This window comes from Hyperolius riggenbachi, unplaced genomic scaffold, assembly GCF_040937935.1.
Source record: "Hyperolius riggenbachi isolate aHypRig1 unplaced genomic scaffold, aHypRig1.pri scaffold_198, whole genome shotgun sequence".
NCBI lineage: Eukaryota > Metazoa > Chordata > Amphibia > Anura > Hyperoliidae > Hyperolius > Hyperolius riggenbachi.
This window is the reverse complement of record NW_027152409.1, coordinates 107,501-120,622: the sequence shown is the minus strand read 5'-3', so window position 1 is coordinate 120,622 and position 13,122 is coordinate 107,501. Positions and strand designations below refer to the sequence as shown.

The 13,122-nt window shown below is 50.7% G+C and overlaps 8 non-coding genes across 8 annotated transcripts; all 8 read left to right on the top strand.

The window, feature by feature from the left end:
• Nucleotides 1-465: 465 nt before the first annotated feature.
• Nucleotides 466-656, top strand: LOC137543793 (U2 spliceosomal RNA). Its single transcript, XR_011025624.1, has one exon. It is a non-coding gene; the product is annotated as a U2 spliceosomal RNA (small nuclear RNA).
• A 1,149-nt stretch (nucleotides 657-1,805) lies between these two features.
• LOC137543799 (U2 spliceosomal RNA) lies at nucleotides 1,806-1,996 on the top strand. Its single transcript, XR_011025629.1, has one exon. It is a non-coding gene; the product is annotated as a U2 spliceosomal RNA (small nuclear RNA).
• A 1,141-nt stretch (nucleotides 1,997-3,137) lies between these two features.
• On the top strand, nucleotides 3,138-3,328 carry LOC137543754 (U2 spliceosomal RNA). The gene has a single exon (XR_011025583.1). It is a non-coding gene; the product is annotated as a U2 spliceosomal RNA (small nuclear RNA).
• Nucleotides 3,329-4,470: 1,142 nt separating this feature from the next.
• On the top strand, nucleotides 4,471-4,661 carry LOC137543753 (U2 spliceosomal RNA). The gene has a single exon (XR_011025582.1). It is a non-coding gene; the product is annotated as a U2 spliceosomal RNA (small nuclear RNA).
• Nucleotides 4,662-5,802: 1,141 nt separating this feature from the next.
• Nucleotides 5,803-5,993, top strand: LOC137543803 (U2 spliceosomal RNA). The gene has a single exon (XR_011025633.1). It is a non-coding gene; the product is annotated as a U2 spliceosomal RNA (small nuclear RNA).
• A 1,149-nt stretch (nucleotides 5,994-7,142) lies between these two features.
• LOC137543798 (U2 spliceosomal RNA) lies at nucleotides 7,143-7,333 on the top strand. Its single transcript, XR_011025628.1, has one exon. It is a non-coding gene; the product is annotated as a U2 spliceosomal RNA (small nuclear RNA).
• Nucleotides 7,334-8,473: 1,140 nt separating this feature from the next.
• Nucleotides 8,474-8,664, top strand: LOC137543802 (U2 spliceosomal RNA). The gene has a single exon (XR_011025632.1). It is a non-coding gene; the product is annotated as a U2 spliceosomal RNA (small nuclear RNA).
• A 1,149-nt stretch (nucleotides 8,665-9,813) lies between these two features.
• Nucleotides 9,814-10,004, top strand: LOC137543786 (U2 spliceosomal RNA). The gene has a single exon (XR_011025616.1). It is a non-coding gene; the product is annotated as a U2 spliceosomal RNA (small nuclear RNA).
• The last annotated feature ends 3,118 nt before the right edge of the window (nucleotides 10,005-13,122 follow it).

Here is a 13,122-nt window from a genome sequence, read left to right as displayed (position 1 = left end):
CCCTCTTGTGGCACACCGTGCACGTCCAGACAGAGAGATGAAGAGGAAAGAGGATGAATGAAGAAAGACGCACTGTGTTTTCAACCAGAGACTTGACTTCCTCTTGCCCTCCACACTCTCTCCTAGCGTGTTGCCGGAATGCAGGTAGCCGGAAGCCTACTTTACTTTTCTCTTCGACGTGGAGGCACGGCAGCGGAGGCTGTTCCGGCGGTGGGCGGGGCCATGCAAATGTAATCAGGCGGCAGCTGAGCCTGGCCCGTGCGTCTGCGTTTAGCACAGGTGCGCCCATCCCGGGGGCCCGGCAGGCCTGCACAGGCAGTGGGAAGGGGGCCCCCCCTGGCAGCCGGTAGCCGGCCGGGGTTAGCCGGCTGTGCGGTGCAGTGCTGGGTTGTGTGCTGGTCGCCGCTGCTGCATTTAGAAGACGAAGACGCGTCGGCGGGCGCGGCTGCGGAGAGTAATCGGGTTATCGCTTCTCGGCCTTTTGGCTAAGATCCAGTGTAGTATCTGTTCTTATCAGTTTAATATCTGATACGTCCCCTACCTGGGGACCATATATTAAATGGATTTTTGGAACAGGGAGATGGAAGAAGAGCTTGCTCTGTCCACTCCGCGCATCGACCTGGTATTGCAGTACCTCCAGGACCGGTGCACTACTCTCTCTTACTGGTGTTAAAAAACAGATCCAAACTACTCAAATACCCAGCTGACTAACAAAGTGGAGTGAAATCAAGTGTCCCTCTGCAAAGTGAATTTGCCAGGAGCAAGCGCGGTTTGTTCCCCCCTGCTGTGCGCTCTATGTCTGTGCTGCTACTGCTGCTGGGTGCAGGATACAGCTGAAATCCACAATAAAAACATTGTTACAAGTTGTGTCTGCTTTTTCTTGTGCATCTGTGTCATTTATTCATGGACTCTGTATATCGTCTGGCTAGCAGAACCTGAGAACAGACAAGAAAAGCAGTAGGAAAAACACACAAAAAAAACAAAAAAAATTTGTAATATTACTTTAGCTGAACTCTACTTGCGCTGCGCAGTTGCTGCGGGCCCAAAAAACATGACCGGACCACTTTTCTTTATGTTTGCACTATGTCCCCAGCAAGAAAAGCTGCAGCAGCAGCCCTCCCCTGGAGAGCTGCCAGCGGACTGGCAGGCAGAGCCCTGGCTGCAGCCCCTTATATAGCTGCCTGGGCCCAGGGCATTGTGACATCATCGGTTGACTTCCTGTGAGTGACTCAGCACCTGCTCAGGTGCCTGCATCAGTGCCAGGCTGTGAGAGTGTGTTGCAGGCTAGGAAGGCATCTCCTGTGTAGGCTCTCCACTCCACGGCCTGTGTCTCCCTCTTGTGGCACACCGCGCACGTCCAGACAGAGAGATGAAGAGGAAAGAGGATGAATGAAGAAAGACGCACTGTGTTTTCAACCAGAGACTTGACTTCCTCTTGCCCTCCACACTCTCTCCTAGCGTGTTGCCGGAATGCAGGTAGCCGGAAGCCTACTTTACTTTTCTCTTCGACGTGGAGGCACGGCAGCGGAGGGGTGACGGCTGTTCCGGCGGTGGGCGGGGCCATGCAAATGTAATCAGGCGGCAGCTGAGCCTGGCCCGTGCGTCTGCGTTTAGCACAGGTGCGCCCATCCCGGGGGCCCGGCAGGCCTGCACAGGCAGTGGGAAGGGGGCCCCCCCTGGCAGCCGGTAGCCGGCCGGGGTTAGCCGGCTGTGCGGTGCAGTGCTGGGTTGTGTGCTGGTCGCCGCTGCTGCATTTAGAAGACGAAGACGCGTCGGCGGGCGCGGCTGCGGAGAGTAATCGGGTTATCGCTTCTCGGCCTTTTGGCTAAGATCCAGTGTAGTATCTGTTCTTATCAGTTTAATATCTGATACGTCCCCTATCTGGGGACCATATATTAAATGGATTTTTGGAACAGGGAGATGGAAGAAGAGCTTGCTCTGTCCACTCCGCGCATCGACCTGGTATTGCAGTACCTCCAGGACCGTTGCACTACTCTCTCTTACTGGTGTTAAAAAACAGATCCAAACTACTCAAATACCCAGCTGACTAACAAAGTGGAGTGAAATCAAGTGTCCCTCTGCAAAGTGAATTTGCCAGGAGCAAGCGCGGTTTGTTCCCCCCTGCTGTGCGCTCTATGTCTGTGCTGCTACTGCTGCTGGGTGCAGGATACAGCTGAAATCCACAATAAAAACATTGTTACAAGTTGTGTCTGCTTTTTTTTGTGCATCTGTGTCATTTATTCATGGACTCTGTATATCGCCTGGCTAGCAGAACCTGAGAACAGACAAGAAAAGCAGTAGGAAAAACACACAAAAAAAACAAAAAAAAATTGTAATATTACTTTAGCTGAACTCTACTTGCGCTGCGCAGTTGCTGCGGGCCCAAAAAACATGACCGGACCACTTTTCTTTATGTTTGCACTATGTCCCCAGCAAGAAAAGCTGCAGCAGCACCCCTCCCCTGGAGAGCTGCCAGCGGACTGGCAGGCAGAGCCCTGGCTGCAGCCCCTTATATAGCTGCCTGGGCCCAGGGCATTGTGACATCATCGGTTGACTTCCTGTGAGTGACTCAGCACCTGCTCAGGTGCCTGCATCAGTGCCAGGCTGTGAGAGTGTGTTGCAGGCTAGGAAGGCATCTCCTGTGTAGGCTCTCCACTCCACGGCCTGTGTCTCCCTCTTGTGGCACACCGCGCACGTCCAGACAGAGAGATGAAGAGGAAAGAGGATGAATGAAGAAAGACGCACTGTGTTTTCAACCAGAGACTTGACTTCCTCTTGCCCTCCACACTCTCTCCTAGCGTGTTGCCGGAATGCAGGTAGCCGGAAGCCTACTTTACTTTTCTCTTCGACGTGGAGGCACGGCAGCGGAGGCTGTTCCGGCGGTGGGCGGGGCCATGCAAATGTAATCAGGCGGCAGCTGAGCCTGGCCCGTGCGTCTGCGTTTAGCACAGGTGCGCCCATCCCGGGGGCCCGGCAGGCCTGCACAGGCAGTGGGAAGGGGGCCCCCCCTGGCAGTCGGTAGCCGGCCGGGGTTAGCCGGCTGTGCGGTGCAGTGCTGGGTTGTGTGCTGGTCGCCGCTGCTGCATTTAGAAGACGAAGACGCGTCGGCGGGCGCGGCTGCGGAGAGTAATCGGGTTATCGCTTCTCGGCCTTTTGGCTAAGATCCAGTGTAGTATCTGTTCTTATCAGTTTAATATCTGATACGTCCCCTATCTGGGGACCATATATTAAATGGATTTTTGGAACAGGGAGATGGAAGAAGAGCTTGCTCTGTCCACTCCGCGCATCGACCTGGTATTGCAGTACCTCCAGGACCGGTGCACTACTCTCTCTTACTGGTGTTAAAAAACAGATCCAAACTACTCAAATACCCAGCTGACTAACAAAGTGGAGTGAAATCAAGTGTCCCTCTGCAAAGTGAATTTGCCAGGAGCAAGCGCGGTTTGTTCCCCCCTGCTGTGCGCTCTATGTCTGTGCTGCTACTGCTGCTGGGTGCAGGATACAGCTGAAATCCACAATAAAAACATTGTTACAAGTTGTGTCTGCTTTTTCTTGTGCACCTGTGTCATTTATTCATGGACTCTGTATATCGCCTGGCTAGCAGAACCTGAGAACAGACAAGAAAAGCAGTAGGAAAAACACACAAAAAAAAACAAAAAAAATTTGTAATATTACTTTAGCTGAACTCTACTTGCGCTGCGCAGTTGCTGCGGGCCCAAAAAACATGACCGGACCACTTTTCTTTATGTTTGCACTATGTCCCCAGCAAGAAAAGCTGCAGCAGCACCCCTCCCCTGGAGAGCTGCCAGCGGACTGGCAGGCAGAGCCCTGGCTGCAGCCCCTTATATAGCTGCCTGGGCCCAGGGCACTGTGACATCATCGGTTGACTTCCTGTGAGTGACTCAGCACCTGCTCAGGTGCCTGCATCAGTGCCAGGCTGTGAGAGTGTGTTGCAGGCTAGGAAGGCATCTCCTGTGTAGGCTCTCCACTCCACGGCCTGTGTCTCCCTCTTGTGGCACACCGCGCACGTCCAGACAGAGAGATGAAGAGGAAAGAGGATGAATGAAGAAAGATGCACTGTGTTTTCAACCAGAGACTTGACTTCCTCTTGCCCTCCACACTCTCTCCTAGCGTGTTGCCGGAATGCAGGTAGCCGGAAGCCTACTTTACTTTTCTCTTCGACGTGGAGGCACGGCAGCGGAGGCTGTTCCGGCGGTGGGCGGGGCCATGCAAATGTAATCAGGCGGCAGCTGAGCCTGGCCCGTGCGTCTGCGTTTAGCACAGGTGCGCCCATCCCGGGGGCCCGGCAGGCCTGCACAGGCAGTGGGAAGGGGGCCCCCCCTGGCAGCCGGTAGCCGGCCGGGGTTAGCCGGCTGTGCGGTGCAGTGCTGGGTTGTGTGCTGGTCGCCGCTGCTGCATTTAGAAGACGAAGACGCGTCGGCGGGCGCGGCTGCGGAGAGTAATCGGGTTATCGCTTCTCGGCCTTTTGGCTAAGATCCAGTGTAGTATCTGTTCTTATCAGTTTAATATCTGATACGTCCCCTATCTGGGGACCATATATTAAATGGATTTTTGGAACAGGGAGATGGAAGAAGAGCTTGCTCTGTCCACTCCGCGCATCGACCTGGTATTGCAGTACCTCCAGGACCGGTGCACTACTCTCTCTTACTGGTGTTAAAAAACAGATCCAAAGTACTCAAATACCCAGCTGACTAACAAAGTGGAGTGAAATCAAGTGTCCCTCTGCAAAGTGAATTTGCCAGGAGCAAGCGCGGTTTGTTCCCCCCTGCTGTGCGCTCTATGTCTGTGCTGCTACTGCTGCTGGGTGCAGGATACAGCTGAAATCCACAATAAAAACATTGTTACAAGTTGTGTCTGCTTTTTTTTGTGCATCTGTGTCATTTATTCATGGACTCTGTATATCGCCTGGCTAGCAGAACCTGAGAACAGACAAGAAAAGCAGTAGGAAAAACACACAAAAAAAACAAAAAAAAATTGTAATATTACTTTAGCTGAACTCTACTTGCGCTGCGCAGTTGCTGCGGGCCCAAAAAACATGACCGGACCACTTTTCTTTATGTTTGCACTATGTCCCCAGCAAGAAAAGCTGCAGCAGCACCCCTCCCCTGGAGAGCTGCCAGCGGACTGGCAGGCAGAGCCCTGGCTGCAGCCCCTTATATAGCTGCCTGGGCCCAGGGCATTGTGACATCATCGGTTGACTTCCTGTGAGTGACTCAGCACCTGCTCAGGTGCCTGCATCAGTGCCAGGCTGTGAGAGTGTGTTGCAGGCTAGGAAGGCATCTCCTGTGTAGGCTCTCCACTCCACGGCCTGTGTCTCCCTCTTGTGGCACACCGCGCACGTCCAGACAGAGAGATGAAGAGGAAAGAGGATGAATGAAGAAAGACGCACTGTGTTTTCAACCAGAGACTTGACTTCCTCTTGCCCTCCACACTCTCTCCTAGCGTGTTGCCGGAATGCAGGTAGCCGGAAGCCTACTTTACTTTTCTCTTCGACGTGGAGGCACGGCAGCGGAGGCTGTTCCGGCGGTGGGCGGGGCCATGCAAATGTAATCAGGCGGCAGCTGAGCCTGGCCCGTGCGTCTGCGTTTAGCACAGGTGCGCCCATCCCGGGGGCCCGGCAGGCCTGCACAGGCAGTGGGAAGGGGGCCCCCCCTGGCAGCCGGTAGCCGGCCGGGGTTAGCCGGCTGTGCGGTGCAGTGCTGGGTTGTGTGCTGGTCGCCGCTGCTGCATTTAGAAGACGAAGACGCGTCGGCGGGCGCGGCTGCGGAGAGTAATCGGGTTATCGCTTCTCGACCTTTTGGCTAAGATCCAGTGTAGTATCTGTTCTTATCAGTTTAATATCTGATACGTCCCCTATCTGGGGACCATATATTAAATGGATTTTTGGAACAGGGAGATGGAAGAAGAGCTTGCTCTGTCCACTCCGCGCATCGACCTGGTATTGCAGTACCTCCAGGACCGGTGCACTACTCTCTCTTACTGGTGTTAAAAAACAGATCCAAACTACTCAAATACCCAGCTGACTAACAAAGTGGAGTGAAATCAAGTGTCCCTCTGCAAAGTGAATTTGCCAGGAGCAAGCGCGGTTTGTTCCCCCCTGCTGTGCGCTCTATGTCTGTGCTGCTACTGCTGCTGGGTGCAGGATACAGCTGAAATCCACAATAAAAACATTGTTACAAGTTGTGTCTGCTTTTTTTTGTGCATCTGTGTCATTTATTCATGGACTCTGTATATCGCCTGGCTAGCAGAACCTGAGAACAGACAAGAAAAGCAGTAGGAAAAACACACAAAAAAAACAAAAAAAATTTGTAATATTACTTTAGCTGAACTCTACTTGCGCTGTGCAGTTGCTGCGGGCCCAAAAAACATGACCGGACCACTTTTCTTTATGTTTGCACTATGTCCCCAGCAAGAAAAGCTGCAGCAGCACCCCTCCCCTGGAGAGCTGCCAGCGGACTGGCAGGCAGAGCCCTGGCTGCAGCCCCTTATATAGCTGCCTGGGCCCAGGGCATTGTGACATCATCGGTTGACTTCCTGTGAGTGACTCAGCACCTGCTCAGGTGCCTGCATCAGTGCCAGGCTGTGAGAGTGTGTTGCAGGCTAGGAAGGCATCTCCTGTGTAGGCTCTCCACTCCACGGCCTGTGTCTCCCTCTTGTGGCACACCGCGCACGTCCAGACAGAGAGATGAAGAGGAAAGAGGATGAATGAAGAAAGACGCACTGTGTTTTCAACCAGAGACTTGACTTCCTCTTGCCCTCCACACTCTCTCCTAGCGTGTTGCCGGAATGCAGGTAGCCGGAAGCCTACTTTACTTTTCTCTTCGACGTGGAGGCACGGCAGCGGAGGGGTGACGGCTGTTCCGGCGGTGGGCGGGGCCATGCAAATGTAATCAGGCGGCAGCTGAGCCTGGCCCGTGCGTCTGCGTTTAGCACAGGTGCGCCCATCCCGGGGGCCCGGCAGGCCTGCACAGGCAGTGGGAAGGGGGCCCCCCCTGGCAGCCGGTAGCCGGCCGGGGTTAGCCGGCTGTGCGGTGCAGTGCTGGGTTGTGTGCTGGTCGCCGCTGCTGCATTTAGAAGACGAAGACGCGTCGGCGGGCGCGGCTGCGGAGAGTAATCGGGTTATCGCTTCTCGGCCTTTTGGCTAAGATCCAGTGTAGTATCTGTTCTTATCAGTTTAATATCTGATACGTCCCCTATCTGGGGACCATATATTAAATGGATTTTTGGAACAGGGAGATGGAAGAAGAGCTTGCTCTGTCCACTCCGCGCATCGACCTGGTATTGCAGTACCTCCAGGACCGGTGCACTACTCTCTCTTACTGGTGTTAAAAAACAGATCCAAACTACTCAAATACCCAGCTGACTAACAAAGTGGAGTGAAATCAAGTGTCCCTCTGCAAAGTGAATTTGCCAGGAGCAAGCGCGGTTTGTTCCCCCCTGCTGTGCGCTCTATGTCTGTGCTGCTACTGCTGCTGGGTGCAGGATACAGCTGAAATCCACAATAAAAACATTGTTACAAGTTGTGTCTGCTTTTTTTTGTGCATCTGTGTCATTTATTCATGGACTCTGTATATCGCCTGGCTAGCAGAACCTGAGAACAGACAAGAAAAGCAGTAGGAAAAACACACAAAAAAACAAAAAAAATTTGTAATATTACTTTAGCTGAACTCTACTTGCGCTGCGCAGTTGCTGCGGGCCCAAAAAACATGACCGGACCACTTTTCTTTATGTTTGCACTATGTCCCCAGCAAGAAAAGCTGCAGCAGCACCCCTCCCCTGGAGAGCTGCCAGCGGACTGGCAGGCAGAGCCCTGGCTGCAGCCCCTTATATAGCTGCCTGGGCCCAGGGCATTGTGACATCATCGGTTGACTTCCTGTGAGTGACTCAGCACCTGCTCAGGTGCCTGCATCAGTGCCAGGCTGTGAGAGTGTGTTGCAGGCTAGGAAGGCATCTCCTGTGTAGGCTCTCCACTCCACGGCCTGTGTCTCCCTCTTGTGGCACACCGCGCACGTCCAGACAGAGAGATGAAGAGGAAAGAGGATGAATGAAGAAAGACGCACTGTGTTTTCAACCAGAGACTTGACTTCCTCTTGCCCTCCACACTCTCTCCTAGCGTGTTGCCGGAATGCAGGTAGCCGGAAGCCTACTTTACTTTTCTCTTCGACGTGGAGGCACGGCAGCGGAGGCTGTTCCGGCGGTGGGCGGGGCCATGCAAATGTAATCAGGCGGCAGCTGAGCCTGGCCCGTGCGTCTGCGTTTAGCACAGGTGCGCCCATCCCGGGGGCCCGGCAGGCCTGCACAGGCAGTGGGAAGGGGGCCCCCCCTGGCAGCCGGTAGCCGGCCGGGGTTAGCCGGCTGTGCGGTGCAGTGCTGGGTTGTGTGCTGGTCGCCGCTGCTGCATTTAGAAGACGAAGACGCGTCGGCGGGCGCGGCTGCGGAGAGTAATCGGGTTATCGCTTCTCGACCTTTTGGCTAAGATCCAGTGTAGTATCTGTTCTTATCAGTTTAATATCTGATACGTCCCCTATCTGGGGACCATATATTAAATGGATTTTTGGAACAGGGAGATGGAAGAAGAGCTTGCTCTGTCCACTCCGCGCATCGACCTGGTATTGCAGTACCTCCAGGACCGGTGCACTACTCTCTCTTACTGGTGTTAAAAAACAGATCCAAACTACTCAAATACCCAGCTGACTAACAAAGTGGAGTGAAATCAAGTGTCCCTCTGCAAAGTGAATTTGCCAGGAGCAAGCGCGGTTTGTTCCCCCCTGCTGTGCGCTCTATGTCTGTGCTGCTACTGCTGCTGGGTGCAGGATACAGCTGAAATCCACAATAAAAACATTGTTACAAGTTGTGTCTGCTTTTTTTTGTGCATCTGTGTCATTTATTCATGGACTCTGTATATCGCCTGGCTAGCAGAACCTGAGAACAGACAAGAAAAGCAGTAGGAAAAACACACAAAAAAAACAAAAAAAATTTGTAATATTACTTTAGCTGAACTCTACTTGCGCTGTGCAGTTGCTGCGGGCCCAAAAAACATGACCGGACCACTTTTCTTTATGTTTGCACTATGTCCCCAGCAAGAAAAGCTGCAGCAGCACCCCTCCCCTGGAGAGCTGCCAGCGGACTGGCAGGCAGAGCCCTGGCTGCAGCCCCTTATATAGCTGCCTGGGCCCAGGGCATTGTGACATCATCGGTTGACTTCCTGTGAGTGACTCAGCACCTGCTCAGGTGCCTGCATCAGTGCCAGGCTGTGAGAGTGTGTTGCAGGCTAGGAAGGCATCTCCTGTGTAGGCTCTCCACTCCACGGCCTGTGTCTCCCTCTTGTGGCACACCGCGCACGTCCAGACAGAGAGATGAAGAGGAAAGAGGATGAATGAAGAAAGACGCACTGTGTTTTCAACCAGAGACTTGACTTCCTCTTGCCCTCCACACTCTCTCCTAGCGTGTTGCCGGAATGCAGGTAGCCGGAAGCCTACTTTACTTTTCTCTTCGACGTGGAGGCACGGCAGCGGAGGGGTGACGGCTGTTCCGGCGGTGGGCGGGGCCATGCAAATGTAATCAGGCGGCAGCTGAGCCTGGCCCGTGCGTCTGCGTTTAGCACAGGTGCGCCCATCCCGGGGGCCCGGCAGGCCTGCACAGGCAGTGGGAAGGGGGCCCCCCCTGGCAGCCGGTAGCCGGCCGGGGTTAGCCGGCTGTGCGGTGCAGTGCTGGGTTGTGTGCTGGTCGCCGCTGCTGCATTTAGAAGACGAAGACGCGTCGGCGGGCGCGGCTGCGGAGAGTAATCGGGTTATCGCTTCTCGGCCTTTTGGCTAAGATCCAGTGTAGTATCTGTTCTTATCAGTTTAATATCTGATACGTCCCCTATCTGGGGACCATATATTAAATGGATTTTTGGAACAGGGAGATGGAAGAAGAGCTTGCTCTGTCCACTCCGCGCATCGACCTGGTATTGCAGTACCTCCAGGACCGGTGCACTACTCTCTCTTACTGGTGTTAAAAAACAGATCCAAACTACTCAAATACCCAGCTGACTAACAAAGTGGAGTGAAATCAAGTGTCCCTCTGCAAAGTGAATTTGCCAGGAGCAAGCGCGGTTTGTTCCCCCCTGCTGTGCGCTCTATGTCTGTGCTGCTACTGCTGCTGGGTGCAGGATACAGCTGAAATCCACAATAAAAACATTGTTACAAGTTGTGTCTGCTTTTTTTTGTGCATCTGTGTCATTTATTCATGGACTCTGTATATCGCCTGGCTAGCAGAACCTGAGAACAGACAAGAAAAGCAGTAGGAAAAACACACAAAAAAACAAAAAAAATTTGTAATATTACTTTAGCTGAACTCTACTTGCGCTGCGCAGTTGCTGCGGGCCCAAAAAACATGACCGGACCACTTTTCTTTATGTTTGCACTATGTCCCCAGCAAGAAAAGCTGCAGCAGCACCCCTCCCCTGGAGAGCTGCCAGCGGACTGGCAGGCAGAGCCCTGGCTGCAGCCCCTTATATAGCTGCCTGGGCCCAGGGCATTGTGACATCATCGGTTGACTTCCTGTGAGTGACTCAGCACCTGCTCAGGTGCCTGCATCAGTGCCAGGCTGTGAGAGTGTGTTGCAGGCTAGGAAGGCATCTCCTGTGTAGGCTCTCCACTCCACGGCCTGTGTCTCCCTCTTGTGGCACACCGCGCACGTCCAGACAGAGAGATGAAGAGGAAAGAGGATGAATGAAGAAAGACGCACTGTGTTTTCAACCAGAGACTTGACTTCCTCTTGCCCTCCACACTCTCTCCTAGCGTGTTGCCGGAATGCAGGTAGCCGGAAGCCTTCTTCTTGTGGTCAAAAGTCAGGTCGGAGGCTTAGAATTGAAGTTGAATAGTCCGAATGGAGGGTTTAGGCTTCGAAATCCACTTTTGGCCTTGGAATCTTGGTTTTAGGGTTAGGGTTAGGGTTTAGGGTTAGAAGACAGGGATTAGGGTTAGAATTTAGGGTTAGAATTTAGGGTTTTAGGCTTAGAAATGAGGGTTTCGGCTTAGAAATTAGGGTTAGAAAGAAAAAAAATATTTTCGTTTGGGCTTTTTTTTCCCCCAACAAACCTTCTGCTCGAAAAAAAATAACTTTTTTTTTTTTTTTTTTTTTTTTTTTTAGCCAAGAAACCAATTCTTCTTCTTCTTCTTCTTCTTCTTCTTCTTGTGGTCAAAACTCAGGTCGGAGGCTTAGAATTGAAGTTGAACAGTCCGAATGGAGGGTTTAGGCTTCGAAATCCACTTTTGGCCTTCGAATCTTGGTTTTATTGTTAGGGTTTAGGGTTAGAAGACAGGGTTTAGGGTTAGAAGTTAGGGTTAGAATTGAGGGTTTTAGGGTTAGAAATCAGGGTTTTGGCTTCGCAATTAGGGTTAGAAAGAAAAAAAATATTTTCGTTTGGGCTTTTTTTTCCCCCAACAAACCTTCTGCTCGAAAAAAAATAACTTTTTTTTTTTTTTTTTTTTTTTTTTTTTAGCCAAGAAACCAATTCTTCTTCTTCTTCTTCTTCTTCTTCTTCTTCTTGTGGTCAAAACTCAGGTCGGAGGCTTAGAATTGAAGTTGAACAGTCCGAATGGAGGGTTTAGGCTTCAAAATCCACTTTTGGCCTTCGAATCTTGGTTTTAGGGTTAGGGTTAGGGTTAGAAGACAGGGTTTAGGGTTAGAAGTTAGGGTTAGAATTGAGGGTTTTAGGGTTAGAAATCAGGGTTTCGGCTTCGCAATTAGGGTTAGAAAGAAAAAAAATATTTTCGTTTGGGCTTTTTTTTCCCCCAACAAACCTTCTGCTCGAAAAAAAATAACTTTTTTTTTTTTTTTTTTTTTTTTTTTTAGCCAAGAAACCAATTCTTCTTCTTCTTCTTCTTCTTCTTCTTCTTCTTCTTGTGGTCAAAACTCAGGTCGGAGGCTTAGAATTGAAGTTGAACAGTCCGAATGGAGGGTTTAGGCTTCGAAATCCACTTTTGGCCTTCGAATCTTGGTTTTAGGGTTAGGGTTAGGGTTTAGGGTTAGAAGACAGGGTTTAGGGTTAGAAGTTAGGGTTAGAATTGAGGGTTTTAGGGTTAGAAATCAGGGTTTCGGCTTCGCAATTAGGGTTAGAAAGAAAAAAAATATTTCTGTTTGGCCTTTTTTTTCCCCCAACAAACCTTCTGCTCGAAAAAAAATAACTTTTTTTTTTTTTTTTTTTTTTTTTTAGCCAAGAAACCAATTCTTCTTCTTCTTCTTCTTCTTCTTCTTCTTGTGGTCAAAACTCAGGTCGGAGGCTTAGAATTGAAGTTGAACAGTCCGAATGGAGGGTTTAGGCTTCGAAATCCACTTTTGGCCTTCGAATCTTGGTTTTAGGGTTAGGGTTAGGGTTTAGGGTTAGAAGACAGGGTTTAGGGTTAGAAGTTAGGGTTAGAATTGAGGGTTTTAGGGTTAGAAATCAGGGTTTCGGCTTCGCAATTAGGGTTAGAAAGAAAAAAAATATTTCTGTTTGGCCTTTTTTTCCCCCCAACAAACCTTCTGCTCGAAAAAAAATAACTTTTTTTTTTTTTTTTTTTTTTTTTTTTAGCCAAGAAACCAATTCTTCTTCTTCTTCTTCTTCTTCTTCTTCTTCTTCTTCTTCTTCTTCTTGTGGTCAAAACTCAGGTCGGAGGCTTAGAATTGAAGTTGAACAGTCCGAATGGAGGGTTTAGGCTTCGAAATCCACTTTTGGCCTTCGAATCTTGGTTTTAGGGTTAGGGTTTAGGGTTAGAAGACAGGGTTTAGGGTTAGAAGTTAGGGTTAGAATTGAGGGTTTTAGGGTTAGAAATCAGGGTTTCGGCTTCGCAATTAGGGTTAGAAAGAAAAAAAATATTTTCGTTTGGGCTTTTTTTTCCCCCAACAAACCTTCTGCTCGAAAAAAAATAACTTTTTTTTTTTTTTTTTTTTTTTTTTAGCCAAGAAACCAATTCTTCTTCTTCTTCTTCTTCTTCTTCTTCTTCTTCTTCTTGTGGTCAAAACTCAGGTCGGAGGCTTAGAATTGAAGTTGAACAGTCCGAATGGAGGGTTTAGGCTTCGAAATCCACTTTTGGCCTTCGAATCTTGGTTTTAGGGTTAGGGTTAGGGTTTAGG